The sequence below is a fragment of the Chiloscyllium plagiosum genome, unplaced genomic scaffold (genome assembly GCF_037043375.1).
Source record: "Chiloscyllium plagiosum isolate Xiang-an unplaced genomic scaffold, Cpla_swu_hap1 HiC_scaffold_22, whole genome shotgun sequence".
In the NCBI taxonomy this organism is placed as follows: Eukaryota; Metazoa; Chordata; class Chondrichthyes; order Orectolobiformes; family Hemiscylliidae; genus Chiloscyllium; species Chiloscyllium plagiosum.
Genome location: NW_028270160.1, coordinates 2,854,030 through 2,871,828, shown reverse-complemented (window position 1 = coordinate 2,871,828; position 17,799 = coordinate 2,854,030). Strand labels below are relative to the sequence as shown.

General features: G+C 40.7%; 1 protein-coding gene and 1 pseudogene across 3 annotated transcripts in view; both read left to right on the top strand.

Moving 5' to 3' along the window:
* mxi1 (max interactor 1, dimerization protein) overlaps window positions 1-17,799 on the top strand; it is a 95,166-nt gene that overhangs the window by 51,590 nt on the left and 25,777 nt on the right. The gene's annotated exons all lie outside the window — the stretch shown is intronic.
* Window positions 7,943-17,034, top strand: LOC148145927 (uncharacterized; annotated as a pseudogene).

Below are 17,799 nucleotides of genomic sequence, written 5' to 3'. Positions count from 1 at the left end.
CTTCCATCCATGGAGTTCATTTACACTTCTCATTGCTGCAGAAAGGCTGCCAACATCATCAATGACCCCCTCCCATCCCTGAATTGCTCTCTTCCAACCTCTTCCTCAAGGCGAAAACACAGAAGCTTGAACACACAATCAACAGGCTCTAGAACAATTTCTTCCTTGATAGTATTCGACAGTTGAATGGACCTCTCTATTTTCAAGTAACGTTAATCTTGCTTTGCGCACTTTTTGTGCAGCTGTAACCCTGTATGCCTCACTCTGTCTAAGCAACCTATGATCTGCATGATTTATTTTGCTATGATTTGCCTGTACTGCTTGCAAAACAAAGCTTTTCACTGCACTTAGGTATGTGTGACTACAATAGATCGAATCAAACACTCAGCAAGTGTGGCAACATCTGTGGAAACAGTTAGCATTTCAGGTCCTGACCTTTATTCAGAACTTTAGTTGTTATTAAAATTCTCAAACTGCCTCAATGGTCTTTAAAATTGTGTTAACCAGGTTATTAAAGTGTCTGGTTATACAGCTGTAGCACTGCCTTGCCATTTATTGAGAGACCAGCTTCGCTTTTCCTTATGGGTTTGCGCCAAGTAGGCTATTTTAGAAAAATATGCACTTTAGTGATGTGCAGCATGACTTTGAGCAGGGAAGGTCATGTTATAAGAACTAGGAGAAAGGAGTAAGCCGTCCGGACACTTCAAACCTGCTCCACCATTCAACAAGATTGTGGCTGATCTTTTCGTGGGCTCAGATCCACTTACCTGCGCTCTCACCGTATCCCTTAATTCCTTTGTTGTTCAAAAAAACATTGATCTTAGCTTTAAAAATGTTTACTGAAGTAGCATCCCTTACTTCACTGGGCAAGGAATTCCATAGGTTAACAACCTGGGTGAAGAAGTTCCTTCTCAAGTCAGTCCTAAATCTGCTCTCTCTAATCTTGAGGCTGTCCCTTGTCCTGCCAGTGGAAACATCCTTTGTACTTACATCTTATCTATTCCCTTCATAGTTTTATATGTTTCTATAAGATTCTCCAGAATTCTAATGAACGTAATGCCAATCTCCTCAGTTTCTCCTCATAAGCCAACTCCCTTAACTCCAGAATCAAACAAGTGAACCTCTTCTGCACCACCTCCAGTGCCAGTCCATCCTTTCTCAAGAAAGGAAACCAAAACTGCACCCAGTACTCCAGGTGTGGTTTCACCAGCACCTTGTACAGCTACAACATACCCTCTCTGTTTTTAAACTCAATCCCTTTAGGAATGAAGGACAAAATTCCATTTTGCCTTCTTAATTACTCGTACCTGCAGACCAACCCTCTATGATTCATGCAAAAAGACACACAGGTCCCTCTGCATAGTAGCATGATGCAACGTTTTGTCATTCAAGTAATAATCCTTTTTACAGTTTTTCCTACCAAAATGGATGACTTCACATTTATTAACATTGTATTCCATCTGTCAGACCTTTGCCCACTCACTCAATGTATCTATGTTCCTCTGCAAAGTTTCACAGTCCTCTGCAACTTTGCTCTGCCACTCATCTTAGTGTCATCTGCAAACTTTGACAGCCTACACTTAGTCCACAACTCCAAATCATCTATATAAATTGTGAATAATTGCATTCCCAACACTGACCCCTGAGGCACACCACTGGTCACTGATTGCCAACCAGAATAGTACTCATTTATCTGCACTCTTTGTTCCCTGTTAGTCAACCAATCCTCTATCCTTGCTAATACTTTACCCCTAATGCCGTGCATCCTTATCTTGTGCCGCACAAGAGGCTGCTGCATCTTGTCGAAGGCCTTTTGGAAATCTAGGTACACCATATTCACTGGGTCCCCGCTGTCCACCTTGCTCGTAATGTCTTCATAGAATTTCTAAAAGATTTGTTAAGCATGACCTGCCCTTTATGAACCTATGCTGTGTCTGCCCAATGGGACAGTTTCTATCTAGATGCCTTTCTATTTCTTCCTTGATAATAGACACAAGCATCTTCCCCACTACAGAGGTTAAGGTAACCGGTGTATAATTCCCCACCTTTTGTCAACCTCCCTTTTTAAACAGTGATGTCACATTTGCTGTTTTCCAATCTGCTGGGACTGCCCCAGAGTCCAGCAATTTTTGGAAAATTACTGCAAGTGCACCTGCTATTTCTCCCACCATCTCTTTTGGTACCCTGGGCTTCATTCCATCAGGGCCAGGAGACTTATCAATTCTTAGCTCCATTAGCTTGCCCAACATGAGCTCTTCTGTAATAATGACTATATCCAGGTCCACACCTACCTTTGTCTGTTTGTCAGTTGCTGGCGTGTTATTAGTGTCCTCCATTGTGTGGACGGATACAAAATACCCATTCAATGCTTCGGCCATTTCACCATGTTCCATAACCATGTTCCATGTTCTCATCCTCCAAAGACCAATGTTTACTTTAGCCACTCTTTTTTATTTCATATATTTGTAGAAACTTTTGAGTTGTCTTTATATTCTGTGCTAATTTTTTCTCATGTTCTCTCTTACTTTATAGCTCTGTTTTGTGGTTTACTGTTGACCTTTAAAATTTTCCCAATCTTCTAGTTTCATGCTGTTTTTGGCCACTTTGTATACCTTCTCTTTCAATTTGGTAGTCTCCCTTATTTCCTTAGAAACCCATAACAGACTACCCCTTTTCTTGTAGTCCTTTTTCACTGGAATACACTTCTGCTGAACACTGAAAAATTGCTTTGAAAATCCTCCACTGCTAGTCAACTCTCCCACTATAAAATCTTTGTTTCCAGTTTACTTTAGCCAAGACCTCCCTCATTCTATTGTAATTCCCCTTGTTCAAGCACAGGACTCTGGTATTGAATTTTATCTTCACACTCTTGTTCTGTATTCTAAATTCAACTATACTGTGATCACTCCTTCCAAGAGGATCCCCAACTATGAGATCATTAATTATTCCTGTCTCATTACACAGGACCAGATCTTGGATAGCTTGCTCCCTCGTCATTTCTATTGCTTACTGTTCAAGAAAACTATCATGGATACACTCAACAAATTCCAGAAGTCCAGAACAGGTTATCGATTATCATCACTGCTAGGAGCATGACGCGCTCGATCCTCTCTCTCAACCTCAACTCCATTGATGTAGATGGGAGCATGTTCTCCTCCTTTCTTTCTGAAGTCAATGTTCAGTTCTTGAGTTTTGCTGACCTAGAGAGGTTGTTATTATTCCACCATGACACCACGCCCTCTATGTTCTTTCTGTATTCTGACTTCTTATTATTTGATAACCGTCCTTCCACAGTGGCGTCGTCAGCAAACTTGTCAATGGCGTTAGTTCAAAATTTGGCTACACAGTCATGGGTGTACAGGCAACAGTAGGGAGCTGAGAATGCATCCTTGCGGGGCTACAGTGTTGAAGGTTATCGTGGAGGAGGTGCAGTCATTTATCTTTACTGATTATGGTCTGTGGGTCAGAAACTAAGGATTCAATTGCAAAGGGTAGAACCGAGACCTAGATCTCAGAGCTTTTGAGATCAGCCTGGCTGGGATTATGGTGTTGAAGGCAGAGCTGTAGTCTGAGTGGGAGTCTGACGTATGTGACCTTGTCCAGATGTTCCAGGGATGAGTGCAGGCCGAGGGAAATGGTGTCTGCTGCATACCTGTTACATTGGTAGGCAAATTGCAGAGGATTGAGACTGGTTGGATGGCTCATGTTGATGTGGGCCTTGTCCAGCCTCTCGAATTCATGATTGTGGAGGTCAGACGCACTGGGCGATAGTCATTAAAGTACATTGCATGTGCTTTCTTTTATACTGGGATGATGTTGGTCTTCTTGAAGCAGGTAAGGACTTTGGCTTGTAGGTGGAAGAGGTTAAAGATGTCAATGAATATCTCCACCAGCTGGTCTGCACAGGATCTAAGTGTACAGCAGGGGACTCTATCCAGGCCTGTCATTTTCATTGGGTTGAAAATGGAGTATTGGAAATGGAGGCTTATAATATTGCCAAAAGTAGAGTAAGCTTAAGGATTGAGAAGATTTCAAACTTCATCAAAGGTTGACAAAAGAACTATAAAGAAAGAACCAATTGCTTATGAGCATAAACACATTGTAAAAGCTGCCATAGGCAAGAAAGAGATGGAGAAAAAAAATTTGGTTCCCGAGAAGGAGACAGAGAAACAATTACAGTGGAGATTAAGAAAATGACAGAAATTAAATTGATGACTTCTATTTTGTCTTTGAAGTAGAAGGCACAAAAGCCTTCCAGATATGGTGGGGAATCAAGATTCTAGCAAAAATGAGGATATTGGTACTCATAAAGAAATAGCACTCGAACTGATGGGACAAAGACAAATTTGCTTTAGATCTAATGACTCATATTTTAAGGTACTAACATGGGTGGCTGCAGGGATAATGGATGTGTTGATTTTAATCTTCCAGAATTCCCTGGTCTCCAGAACAGTACCCGGGAATTGGAAAGTAACAAACATAACCTGCTGTACAAGAATGGTGAATGGGAGATGACCGGGATCTCCAGAGCAGAAAACCTGACATTAGTAATAGGAAAGATACCAGAATCTATTATTAGGGATACAGTAACACTTGGAAGATCATAACATAATTGTGTAGAAGCTGTATGGTTAAATAAGATGGGAGTGTGCAATAAATCTGTTAAAAGTTTCTGAGGTCTATTAGTGTACTAGAACACAGAAGCTGGGAGTGGGAGTAGATCGTATAGCCAGTTGAACCTACTCTTCCATTTATTGTGGTTATGGCTGATCTTGGGCTTCAACTCTATTTTCCGACTTGTTCTCCTACAGTCTGTTCCGCTATAAAGCGGTATTCGCGTTCTCATGTGACCTTGTGTTATAGAAAATTGTGCCATAAAAATAACGGCGCCTATGGGAAAAACCGGGTTAGGGCTAGCCACGAAAAATATCAGTAAAAATCTAAACAAAAACAGTAGCTAGCCTAACTCAAACGATAGCACGGTCGAAGTAAATGTTAAAATCATATATTTTAATGAAATAATACAATAAATTTAACACTTTAAGGGGTTTCGAGTCTGCTGAGTTACAGTACCTTAAGGCAGGAGCTGAGGGTCAACAGCAGCATCATGTAGTTCTGGGTGCAGGGTTATGACAAAAGAAAATATTTAGCCTAGAAGCGGATGGCTGTGGTTCATTGTCCTCAGACTATTTCTTGTGGGTTGGCTTTAAAAAGACATTTAATTTTTGATGCTTTGACTTCTTTCTTCTTTCATGAAAGAAGTCAAAGCATCAAAAATTAAATGTCTTTTTAAAGCCAACCCACAAGAAATAGTATTCATAGGGTGCCAGGTATGACTTTATGCCACGAACCACTGTTCTGCTGCACTCTGCATTATAGTCATTGTCTTCTAAGAGCTGCAGCTGCTTCTCAACTTCCTCAGGATCGAAGACAAAAGAGAAGTGGGAAGTTCTTGTGGTGCTGCATCCCGGACTTCATCGTCTTCATCTCGAGCTTCAATTTCCCCCGCAGCAACAAGTTGTTGTTGATCAGTCTCCACGTTTTCAAAACCAACTTGCCTGGCAAGAGCAACACAATGTTCTTTGATTGCTTTGATTTGACATCCCCCCCAGACCTCCACATTGGTGTCAAAGGAATTCTTAATGTTAAAGCTGTTCCAAAATTGAAGAACATTGTCCTCATTATTCCCTTCAGTAGCTACAATCAGCTTCTTGAATGTGCACCTTAAATAATCAGCTCTAAAAGCTGCTATTCCACCCTGGTTTGTGGGTTGAATGAGAGAGGTTGTGTTTGGAGGTAGAATAACACTTTGATGTTTTCAGACAGCTCACCAAATGGGAGGATGGCTCGATGCATTGTCCAGAATGAGGAGAATCTTGAAATCCAAATCTTCTCTTTTACAATAATGTCTAAAAACATTCTCGAAAACATCCACAATAGGGCCAGAAAAATTTGCCCCATCATCCAACCTCTCTCGCTTGATCTGAAGTAAACAGTTAGACTGGTATTGAGGTAACTGGGGATGGAGTCGCATAATAGTGAATGGGAGTTCACATTTTTGAAAAATCATTCCCCAATTCACCAATCGCATTACAGCCAAATCACGTTGATGAAACGCACATTATAGGAGAATGACCTGTACATCTTGATTCCCTAAGAAATCAAAGAGTTGTTTATTCTAGCCTTTTTATATAGTCAGTGATAAAATATCAACAACCCTCTGAGGTAGAGAGTTCTAAAAATTCATAGCCCTCTTAAGTGAAGAAATGTTTCCTCAGTCCTAAATGATGGACCCTTTGTCCTGAGTCTGGGCACCTGTGTTCTAGACTTCCAACCAGCAGAAACAACATCTCAGTATCTATACTGTCGATTCAGAGTACTGTTTAATTCAAAAATGAAATCGCCTCTCATTCTTTGTAAGTGCGGTTTATTCAGTCTCTTATCATAGGTCAACCCTCTCATCTCGGTACCGATCTAGTGAACCTTCACTATACTGTTGACGATGTATGCATAGTAAAATTGTGATAATTTGAATTGCAGGGGTCCTACCCACAATCTTTGAGATAGCTGATGAAGCCCTTTTGTAGCCTTTTTTGCCTACAACTGCACTGTCATAAAAACTAAATGAGAAAAGTGACACAGTAAATATTTGAAAAAGTTCTTTAGTTTTCAAATTGTTCACATATTACACTGGCCTGATATTGGACTGTAAAAGGCATTTGAAAAGCATTGGAAGGGTTTCAGGTATGTGGATCATTGGGATACCTTGGGAATGGTAGGACCTGTTCAAGAAGGACGATTTGCACTTGAACTGGAGAGGCACCAATATCCTGGGCGGGAGGTTTGCTAGAACTCTTTGAGAGGATTTAAACTAGATTGGCAGGAGGATGGGAACTGGAGCTACGGATCAGATGAATGGAGTAGGTAGTGAACAGCCAGATACAGTATGCAGAGAGTCTGCGGTGAAATAGGCACTTGATAGGGCAAAGGTGCAGTCAGTGTAATGGGTTGAAGTTTGTCTATTTTAATGCAAGAAGTATCAGGAATAAGGGCGATGAACTTAGAGCATGGATCAGCACTTTGAACTATGATGGTGTGGCCATCATGGAGTCTTAGATATGACACGAGCAGGAATGGTTGTTGGATGTTCCAGGGTTTAGATGTTTCAAAAGGAATGGGGGGAGGTAAAAGAGGTGGAGGAGTGGCATTGCTAATCAGGGATAGTATCACAGCTGCAGAAAGGTCATTGAGGGTTTGTCTATAGAGGCAATACGGATAGAAGTCAGAAACAGGAAAGCAGCAGTTACTTTATTGGGAGTTTTCAACAGATCCCCCAATAGCAAAAGAAGCATGGAGGAGCAGATTGGGAGGCAGATTTTGGAAAGGTGCAGAAGTAACAGGGTTGTTGTCATGGATAACTTTAACTTCCCTAATATAGATTGAAACCTCCTTAGTGCAAATAGTTTGGATGGAGCAGACTCAATGTGTAGATAGGCCGACTAGAGGGGAGGCCATATTGGATTTGGTGCTTGGCACGAACCATGCCAGGTGTCAGATCTCTCGTTGGGAGGGCACTTTGGTAATAGTGATCACAATGCCAGTCATGGAGATGGATAGGAGCAGACGGTATGGGAAGGTATTTAATTGGGGACAGGGAATTACAATGCTATTAGGCAGGAACTGGGGCACCTAAACTAAGACCAGATGTTCTCAGGGAAATGTACAACAGAAATGTTAAGGTTGTTTAGGGAGCACTTGCTGATAGTGCTGGACAGGTTTGTCCCACTGAGGCAAGGAAGGGATGGTAGTTTGAGAGTACCTTGGGTGACAAGGGATGTGGAAAATCTAGTCAAGAAGGAGAAGGAAGCTTACTTAAGGTTGAAGAGGCAAAGATCAGACAGGGCTCTAGAGGGTTACAGGGTAGTCAGGAAGGAACTGAAGAATGGACTTGAGAGCTAGAAGGGAGCATGAGCTTCAGCAGGTAGGATTAAGGAAAACCCGAAAGCGTTCTACACTAACATGAAGAACAAGAGGATGGCCAGAGTGAGGGTAGGGCCGATGAGGGAGAGTGGAGGGAACTTGTGCCTGGTGTCAGAGGAGGTAAGAAAGGCCCTTAATGAATAATTTGCTTCAGGGTTCACTAGTGTGAGGGACCTTGACATTTCTGAGGACAGCATGAAACAGACTGATATGCTGGAACAGGTTGATGTTAAGAAGGTGGATATGCTGAAAAGTTTGAAAATCATAAGGTAGATAAATACCCTGGGCCAGGTGGGGACACACCCTCGGTTACTACAGGAAGCGAGGGAAGAGATTGCTGTGCGTGTGGTGATGATCTTTGTGTCCTCACTGTTCACTGGGGTAGTGCCAGATGATTGGAGAGTGGCAAATGTTATTCCCCTTTTCAAGAAAGGGAATAGGGATAATCCTGGGAATTACAGACCAATCAGTCTCATTTCTGTGGTGAGTAAAGTATTGGAGAGGATTCTGAGAAACAGGATTTATGATTACTTGGAAAACCATAGTTTGATTAGATATAGTTAGCATGGCTTTGTGAGGGGCAGATCATGCCGCACAAAGCCCATTGAATTCTTTGAGGATGTGACAAAATTATTCAAGGTAGAGCAATGGATGTAGTGTACATGGATTTGATAAGGTCTCCCAGGGTAGGCTCAGTCAGAAAGTAAGGAGGCATGGGATACAGGGAAATCCTGCTGTCTGGATATAGAATTGGCTGGCCCGTAGAGGTGGTGGTAATTGGAAAGTACCCAGCCTGGAACTTGGTGACCAATATTGTTCCACAGGGATTAGTTCTGTGACCTCTGCTCTTTGTGATTTCTATAAATGACTTGGATGAGGAAGCAGAAGGGTGGGTTAGTAAGTTTGCCAATGACATGAAGGTTGGTGGAGTGGTGGAAAGTGGGGAGGGCTGTTGTAGACTGCAACGGAACATTGACAGGATGAGGAAGTAGAAGGATGGGTTGATCAGTGATCACTGATCATCCTACTGGGCTGATCAGTGGCAGATGGAGTTCAACCTTGAAACATGAAGTGATTCATTTTGAAGGTCAAATTTGAATGCAGAATACAGGGTTAAAGCCAGGATTCTTGGCAGTGTGGAAGAACACCGGGATCTTGGGGTCCATGTCCATAAATCCCTCAAAGTTGCCACCCAAGTTGATAGGGTTGTTAAGAAGGCGTATGATGTGTTGGCTTTCATTAGCAGGGAGATTGAATTTAAGAACCGTGAGGTTATGCTGCAGCTCTTTCGAGCCCTGGTTAGATCATACTTGGAATATTGTGTTCAGTCTGGTCACCTCATTACTGGAAAGACATGGAAACTTTAGAGAGGGTGCAGAGGAGATTTTCCAGGATGCTGCTGAGACTGAAGGTCATATCATATCAAGAAAGGTTGAGTGAGCTAGGGCTCTTCTCATTGGAGCAAAGAAGGATGAGCGGTGACTTGATCGAGATATACAAGATGATGAGAGGCATAGATAGAGTGGATAGCCAGACACTTTTTCGATTAGATTCCCTACAGTGTGGAAACAGGCCCTTTGGCCCAACCAGTCCACACCAACTCTGAAGAGTGACCCACCCAGATCCATTTCCCTCTGACTAATGCACCTAATACTATGGGCAATTTAACATGGCCGATTCACCTAACCTGCACATCTTTGGACTGTGGGAGAAAACCGGAGCACCCGGAGAAAACCCACGCAGACACGAGGAGGATGTGCAAACTCCACACAGACAGTCACCCGCTGAGAGGCTAACCACTGAGCCATCGTGCCGCCCCAGAGCAGAAATGGCTATCACAAGGGGGCATCATTTTAAGGTGATTGGAGGAAGGTTTAGAGGAGATGTCAGAGATCAGTTCTTTACCAGAGAGTAGTGGGTGTGTGGAATGCACTGCCAACAGTGGTGGTAGAGTCAGATACATTAGGGACATTTCAGCGACTCTTGGATAGGCACATAGTATAATGAAGGTTGGTCTGATCTTAGAGTTGGATAAAACGTCAGTACAACATCGAGGGCCAAAGGGCCTGTACTGTTCTATGTTCTAATGCAGTAAACATTTTCTATATAGCATGCTGTTGGTTCAGTCAAACATGGTTTGCAGTTTTTTTATATATGTTGCAATGCAAAGTCCTGGAACATCGCTATGATCTTTGAAACTTCAACTAGGGAAACAGGTGGGTGAATGCAAACTCTTCAGGGTCATGAGGGTGATAATTATCACTCTCTACTGATAGATTTTGTCCATGTTCTTTATCAGAAATGCTGGATGTTGTTTTTGTTCATCTCGTCCTATGGATACTGGACAGTCACAAAGCAATATGACCTTTGGACACTCCAATCAACTTTTCACTGGCATCTATGTTGGCACACCCACAGCAATTTTCCTAGTTTTGCTTTCCAACTTTACACACTTCATTTTAAAGATTAAAGAGCATATTAATAAAAGTTGTTAACGCTATCCAGTTTCTACCACATTAGAAATTAAACTTGGGTGCATATTTGTTTAGGATATGAACAAGACCATTTTGCAACCACCTCTACTTGCCTGTGGTTTTGTAATCTAGTGTGACCAGTTGCAGTCTATTTGGTGTGATCATATGACAAATGTGCACAAATTCAGCTAAAGCTGAGTTCAGAACTTCAGCTTATAGCAGGGATCCTTCCATTGGATTTCCTATTCTAGTGGAAATGGCCGAAGACTTCACTGTGCCACCGGTTAGCACTGCTGCCTCACAGCGCCAGAGACCCGGGCTCAATTCCCGCCTCAAGCGACTGACTGTGTGGAGTTTGTACGTTCTCCCCGTGTCTGCGTGGGTTTCCTCCAGGTGCTCCGGTTTCCTCCCACAGTCCAAAGATGTGCAGGTCAGGTGAATTGGCCATGCTAAATTGCCCGTAGTGTTACATAAGGGGTAAATGTAGGGGTATGGGTGGGTTGCGCTTCGGCGGGTCGGTGTGGACTTGTTGGGCCGAAGGGCCTGTTTCCACACTGTAAGTAATCTAATCTAATCTGAACTGCAGTTCTTTGTTTATCCAAATTTGACTCATCAGTATTTCACTATCTTCTTCCTTTTGAACGAACACTAAAATTATGCACACTACTCAAGTTGTGCTCTCACCAAAGCCCGCTACAATTGTAGCAAAACCTTTGTATTCTTGTACTGCAATTCTCTTACATTAAAGGCCAATATGGCATATGTTGTTTTAACTGCTTACTGTATTGCATGTTGGCTTCCTTTTGAGATTTTTGCATACATAGATATCTGTGGATATTCAGGATTAATGCCTTTTCAAATTTATTCTTGCGTTTCCATTCAGCCAAAGTGAATAAACTCACACTTGCCTACATATATTCCATCTGCTGTTGTCGCCTGTGCACATAACCTATGTCCACCTCCATAACTGTCACCAGCTTTGTATTGTCAGCAAAGTGAGATTATTACTGTCATGTAAGGCATGATTGTTTTTCATTCACTCATGGAATATGCCTTTCCAAAATGCAGCACCTCATATTTATCTGCATTAAACTCATCTGCTACTCCTTGTAATGAGACTTCCTGTACCTGTATTCTGTGCCTCAGCTAATGAAGGCAACCAACTTGTATGCTGCCTTCACTGCCCTGTCTTCAGGGATCTGTGGACTTGTATATCAAGGTCCCTTTGTTCCTCAGTACTTTCTAGGCACCTTCCATTCATTTTATACATCCTTCTCTTAAAATGCATCACCTCACATTAATCAGGATTAAATTCGATTTGCCATTGCTGTGCCCAATTTATCAGCTGATCAATATCAGACTGTAGCCTGAGAACATCCTCCTCACTATCAACACCATCAATTTAATGTCATTTTTAAAGCTTTATATTTGTATTGTACAAATGTTTGTCCTACTGTATTTACAACAGGCTGCACAATTGTATTGATTTTAATTCCCTTGTTCCCCTGGTGACATATGGCTATTTAAACAGATGTTGAGTTAACATGAAACCTCATGTTTGATCAGCTGATTTCTGCCTTGATAGCATAGAGTTATCATTTCCAGCAAGTCTAAATTAATTTAACTCGTTAACAGTTAAAAAAGGAGGCTTTTTTAAAAGTTCAGTGCAATTGATAGTTACAGTTAGAATATCTAGTCCCCAACATCTGGCTTGTCACAGCATTCACATGAAAAGAAATGGGAAGATAAAAAGGGTGATTGATGCTGGGCTGTTCCAATACATTCCTTAGTAACTTGCTCAAGAGCTACATAGATAGGTCTGGCAGTAAGTTACCCTCTTTCCTAGTATTTGTCGTGGCCCAGAAATACCAAAAGCAATGGAGGAAATATTTAGAGAAATCATGAACTATAAATAATTACAAAATTGATTGGAAATCAACTTTTACTTTGCAGTGTTTTTCTATTTAGTTTTTTGAAATTATAAACACTTTAATATTACTGGGAGAGCAGATGAATTTCTGAGTTTGAGCAGTATAATGCCATTCAATTCTTATATACACTGAATTAATTTATGTTCTTGATCGTTACTGTCAGCTGATGCTGATCCAAGTAATGTATTGTCAGAATTAGTAATGTCACTCAGGACTTCCGGTTTCACTGTTTTGTCATACTTGGTCAATTTCTACCATTATTAATTCCTGCATATGCTCTTGAACTCATTTACAAAGGGACGTTATTTTGTCATATCTGGCTGTCAGTATAACTTCAAGAGACATGCTCATGATGTCACAGTATACTTGCCTGTGAGCTGAGTATATAAGAATCTCATACTCTTGATCGGAAATCACTTGAAGCATTACATGCTACCGAAAGCATGCTGCTCATGTAATCTAAGAGTTTGACTTTAGATAATGTGCTTATTTCAATTTTGAGAAAGGAGTCTAAAATTCACCGTTGGATTTCTATGCTGATATCTGACTCTGCCTTCAGTCTCGACATAGGAACATTTTCCATATATTCAGCAGACAAAACAAGTGTTACTAACAGAAACTGTATGATTTTCATCAGGAGAATTAATGGTGCTGAAATTGACTCTATTATAGCAAACTCATTTCTTCAAACTGTGAAACAAAGTATACTGTCATAACATTGTTAATACCGTAAAAATCATTCTCAAGGTGCATGTGCATTTTAACATGTCTGCTAGCAGAACACCACAATTGAAGGAGATCTGTGTCTTTGTTAAAATACAGTAATAAAATCTGTTGTGGCATGTTGTAACCAAATGGCTTTCTCCACTGCTATCTATAGATATATTACTGGAAATGTAACCCTGTGGTGGTCTATTTCCAGAGTGCAGGTGCGGGAAAGTGCCCCAGAATACTTTGGAAATGCTTCATGGATGAAGGGTTTACCAACAATGTGGCTGAGCTTTCATTTATGTTTCCCACAATGCTGTTTAAACTGTTCGAGCACTATATTGAAGCTTCAGAGGATAAGTTGTTCAGGGCCTTCTCATTATATGAACTGATGAATGACATGACTAGGAACCTGGAGATAAAGGTTGAGACCAAATGTTTTGAGTTTGCATTGATTGGCAAACTGAAATAATTAATAACAGTTGTGAAAGGAAAATGGGAAAAATTTTTAAACTTTCCATAAAAGAAGTCAAAAGATTGAGTGACAGATATAATTTGTGTAAAACAGTTTTCACAACAGAAAGTTTAAATTAGTTCTTGCAATTACTGTATCCTTTGAAGAATTTTGCAGAGACCTTCAAGCAATCAGTCTTAACGATATTGACATGGACATGATGTACAAAGAATTCAGCATTTTGGAATACACTGCCCTGAGATGAAGCACTGCCAGAATAGTGAGGACAGCCCCAAACCTTGAGTGCATTCTCCCACAGTCCTAGACCTTGGAATCTGCCAGAGCAAAGAGTGTGTTTCACAAAGTCGCTGGTCCTCGAGCTACACCAGTTGTGTTTACCTCTGTGACATCCCTGGAAACAGCCTATAAAGCACAGAAAATTCTATGTCACAGAGCTGCTCAGGATGAAACTTGGCAAAAACTACTATAGTTCTCCAGAACTTGTTTGAAGAGGCACATTCCACAAGGAGATGGACAAATGTCTATGTTGCCCAATTTTCCCTGTCCTGCTCGCATGTTGCATGGAGCTTTCTGTCAAATCCATCAGGAATGATGTATGTATAAACTGATAGGCAGTTGAGGCACTCTGGTCTGAATCTCCCTGTGTATGGAGACATTGATATTTCTGCCACCGTTGTGGGTGCTGTGTTAAGCTATAAGTGCTCTGCATTTACACAAACATCAAGCATCACTGCATACAGAGGTTCTAACTGTGCTCAGTGTTGCAAAGGAAGGTTCTACAGAATACTCCAAGCAGTTGGACTATGCCATACAAACAGATAAACAAAATTGTTAACTAAAACAGAAATTGCTGGAAAAACTCAGCAGGTCTGACAGCATCTGTGGAGAAAAATCAGAGGTAATGTTCTGTGTCCAGTGACCCTTCAGAATTTTTTAGAGTCCAATCAGTGCTTCAAAGCTTTGACACTGAGTTTTTTTGGCAAGCTAATTAGCTACACCGTCACCAGGCAGCTATCAAGTGGAATTTATGACGATTTTCTTTTACAATTAAAGCATCCAAACAGCTGTTCATCAAAATCAGTTTCACACTTAAATTTCCTATTCTGGCTTTCCTTACCATGTTTCAGTGTGACTAGGTGTTGAGACTTCATTTTTTCAAACTATTAAAATAAGCCACCAGCTATCACAAGAATCACAATTTCTCATATGTTAGTAAAACTAAAATTAACCATCCATACCTCCTAGAATAAAATTGATGAAAACAAAGTGCTGGAGAAACTTACCAGGTTGAGCAATATCTGTGGGGAGAGAGAGCATTAACATTTTGAGTCCAGTATGACTCTTAATTGGAATTCATAAACTGAAGTTTTATAATACGTGGAAAACAGGTCAGCTAGATTTTAGGAGCTTGAATAATTAACTCAACAACATCATGAAATGAAAACTTTGGGTTCAATGGTGAAACATGCTATCAAACAGAAACTGTATGCCACACTTACATATATGCAAAAATTAATATAAAAAGATCCGGGTAGAGGGCCAGATGTAGGTCTATTCAGAGAGAATGGTCAATAACAGAAATGGTTAGTAACAGTCAGGGTTGGGAGAAGTCCTGAGATAGTTACAACTGATGAGAAGAAAGCTCCATAAGCAGAAAGTTGCACAAGTGTAAGTGAGGAAGACAATCTACAAGGCTACTGAAGACATGAATTTAAAGAACCCATTTTAAATTCATTAGTGAGCTGAGTTAGCTGTTTGTTTTAAGGCTCTCATGGGGAGGCATTAACTAAAGGAAATAATTGAGTAAATTCAGAAATTTGTAGAAAGGAAATTAGTTTCAGCCATGCCAGCTTAACAAGTAGCCGTAGTTTGAACATATAAAGATGACTATTCACTGAGGTTTGAGTACTTGTAAGGATATTGCTGGTTTGTAGGAGATTAATCTTTCTTTATAATATTTGTAATAAAGTTGTTCCTGTAGTTTTTGTGTTGTGTAATATAGATTGTTTTGTCTTGCATAATAAGCTTTTTATGTCAGTATTGCTAAAATCAAAAGAACTTTGGGAAATAACTCCACTTTGTCGTCTGGACTTTTGAGCTAAAGAAATTGTTTTCCATGTTTACATTCTTCCACCCATGTGCTAAATGATCCATTTTGTCTGTCTTATTTGTTAATGAATTTCTGTGTGGTATTTAAAGGAGTCGCATAGTAAATTAATAAGCATCATCTCCCATTTGTTAAATAAACGTTTTTTTTAAATAAATGTATTTCCATCTTAATGTTGAAACCTGGTCTGAATTAACTTTAGTTCTGAGTCTGTCGGACAAGTTACTCACCTTGGTGGTTTAAATGAGTGGGTACACATTTGTGATGGCTTGTGAGTAGTGGGGCTTTATTATCAGTACACTCATCCTAATTAGAACATAGAACAGTACAGCACAGTACAGGCCCTTCGAAACCTTCCTCCAATCACCTTATAATTATGCCCCATTGTGATAGCCATTTCAACCCTGGGAAAAAGTCTCTGGATATCCACTCTATCCATGCCTCTCATCGTGGTTTCACAAGTCGGTACAACATCGAGGGCCGAAAAGCCTGTACTGCACTGTAATGTTCTATGTTTTTGTACACCTCTATCAAGTCATCTCTCATCCCTCCGATGAGAAATGCCCTAGCTCCCTCAACCTTTCCTCATAAGACATACCCTCCAGTCCAGGCAGTATGCTGTTAAATTTCCTCTGCACCCTCTCTCAAGCTTTCACATCCTTCCAATAACGAGGCGACTAGAACTGAATACAGTATTCCAAGTGTGGTCTAACCAGGGCTTTATAGAGCTGCAGCATACCCATGCAGCTCTTAAATGCAATCTCCCTGCTAATGAAAGCCAAAACACCAAATGCCTTCTTAACAACCCTATCAATGTGGGTGGGAACTTTGAGGGTCTATGGATGTGGATCCCAAGATCCCTCTGTTCTTCTACACTGCCAAGAATCCTGCCTTTAACCCTGTAATCTGCATTCAAATTCAACTTTCCAAAATGAATCACTTCACACTTTTCTAAGTTGAACTCTTACCTGCCACTTCTCACCTCAACTCTTCATCCTGTCAATTCCCATTGCAACGTACAACAGCCCTCCACACTATCCACCACTCCTTCCAACCTTTATGTCATCAACAAACTTACAAACCCACCCTTCCTCTTCCTCATCCAAGTAATTTATAAAAATCAGAAAGAGCAGAGGTTCCATTTGAGTAGTTCTAAGCTATAAAAATATGAAGGAGCAGAGGATTGTAAAAATTCTCATCTGGGACTGTAGTGTTCTCTTGATCTGGCTTCCTGCCAGCTCTTCATTTTGTCTCTTCAGTACGCAATTGCCTCAAAAGTACTCCATTTTCATGGTAACTTGCAAATTTGTTTCCAGCAGACTTTATTCTTATCATAAATAACTACAGATAGCGATAAATTGCAGCTGTTAAACTAATCTCTAAAAGCAAAGTGCTCTCAGTATCAAAAGTAAACTTCTGTTACCAATGTCACTTGTATGGGTTACCAATTCAACTGTAACCGATAGCAAGTATGTTTTTAGCTTGACAATCTTGTCATCTGCTTGATGCTAAGAATAATCTGCTGACCCTGTATCCTCTTTTTATTACCATGGTGACCTACTTCCATCTCCATCTCATCTAATTCTAACCTTCCTTTAGCTCATTTGCTGCTGAAATCCTGATTTAAACTTTGGTACATCACAAAAAAATCTAAAAGAACTGTGGATGCTGGAAATTAGAAACAAAAATAGAAATTCCTGGAAAAACTCAGCAGATCTGTTTGGTGAAATCAGAGTTAATGTTCTGGGTCCAGTGACCCTTCTTCAGAACTGATGGTAGTGAGGAAAGGTTGGTGTTTCTGCAGAAGATGGTGGTTGGGCGGAGAGGGGGGGAAGGAGGAGTAAACCTTTGTTGCATGGTGTGCTCTTCTGGCCTGCCTGTTACTTTGTATCATAAATCTAAATTTCTGTTCACCCATTATTCTGTGTTTGACTATTCTAGCATCTCCATTTTAAAATTCTTATTCAGTTCTGAGGAAGGATCACTGGACCTGTAAAGTTAACTCTGATTTCTTTCCACAGATGCTGCAGACCTGCTGAGCTTTTCCAGCAATTGTTTTTGTGTCAGAAACTAATAATACTTGGAAATCAATGTACCGGAGCTCCATTTTGAAGTATAAAAGAT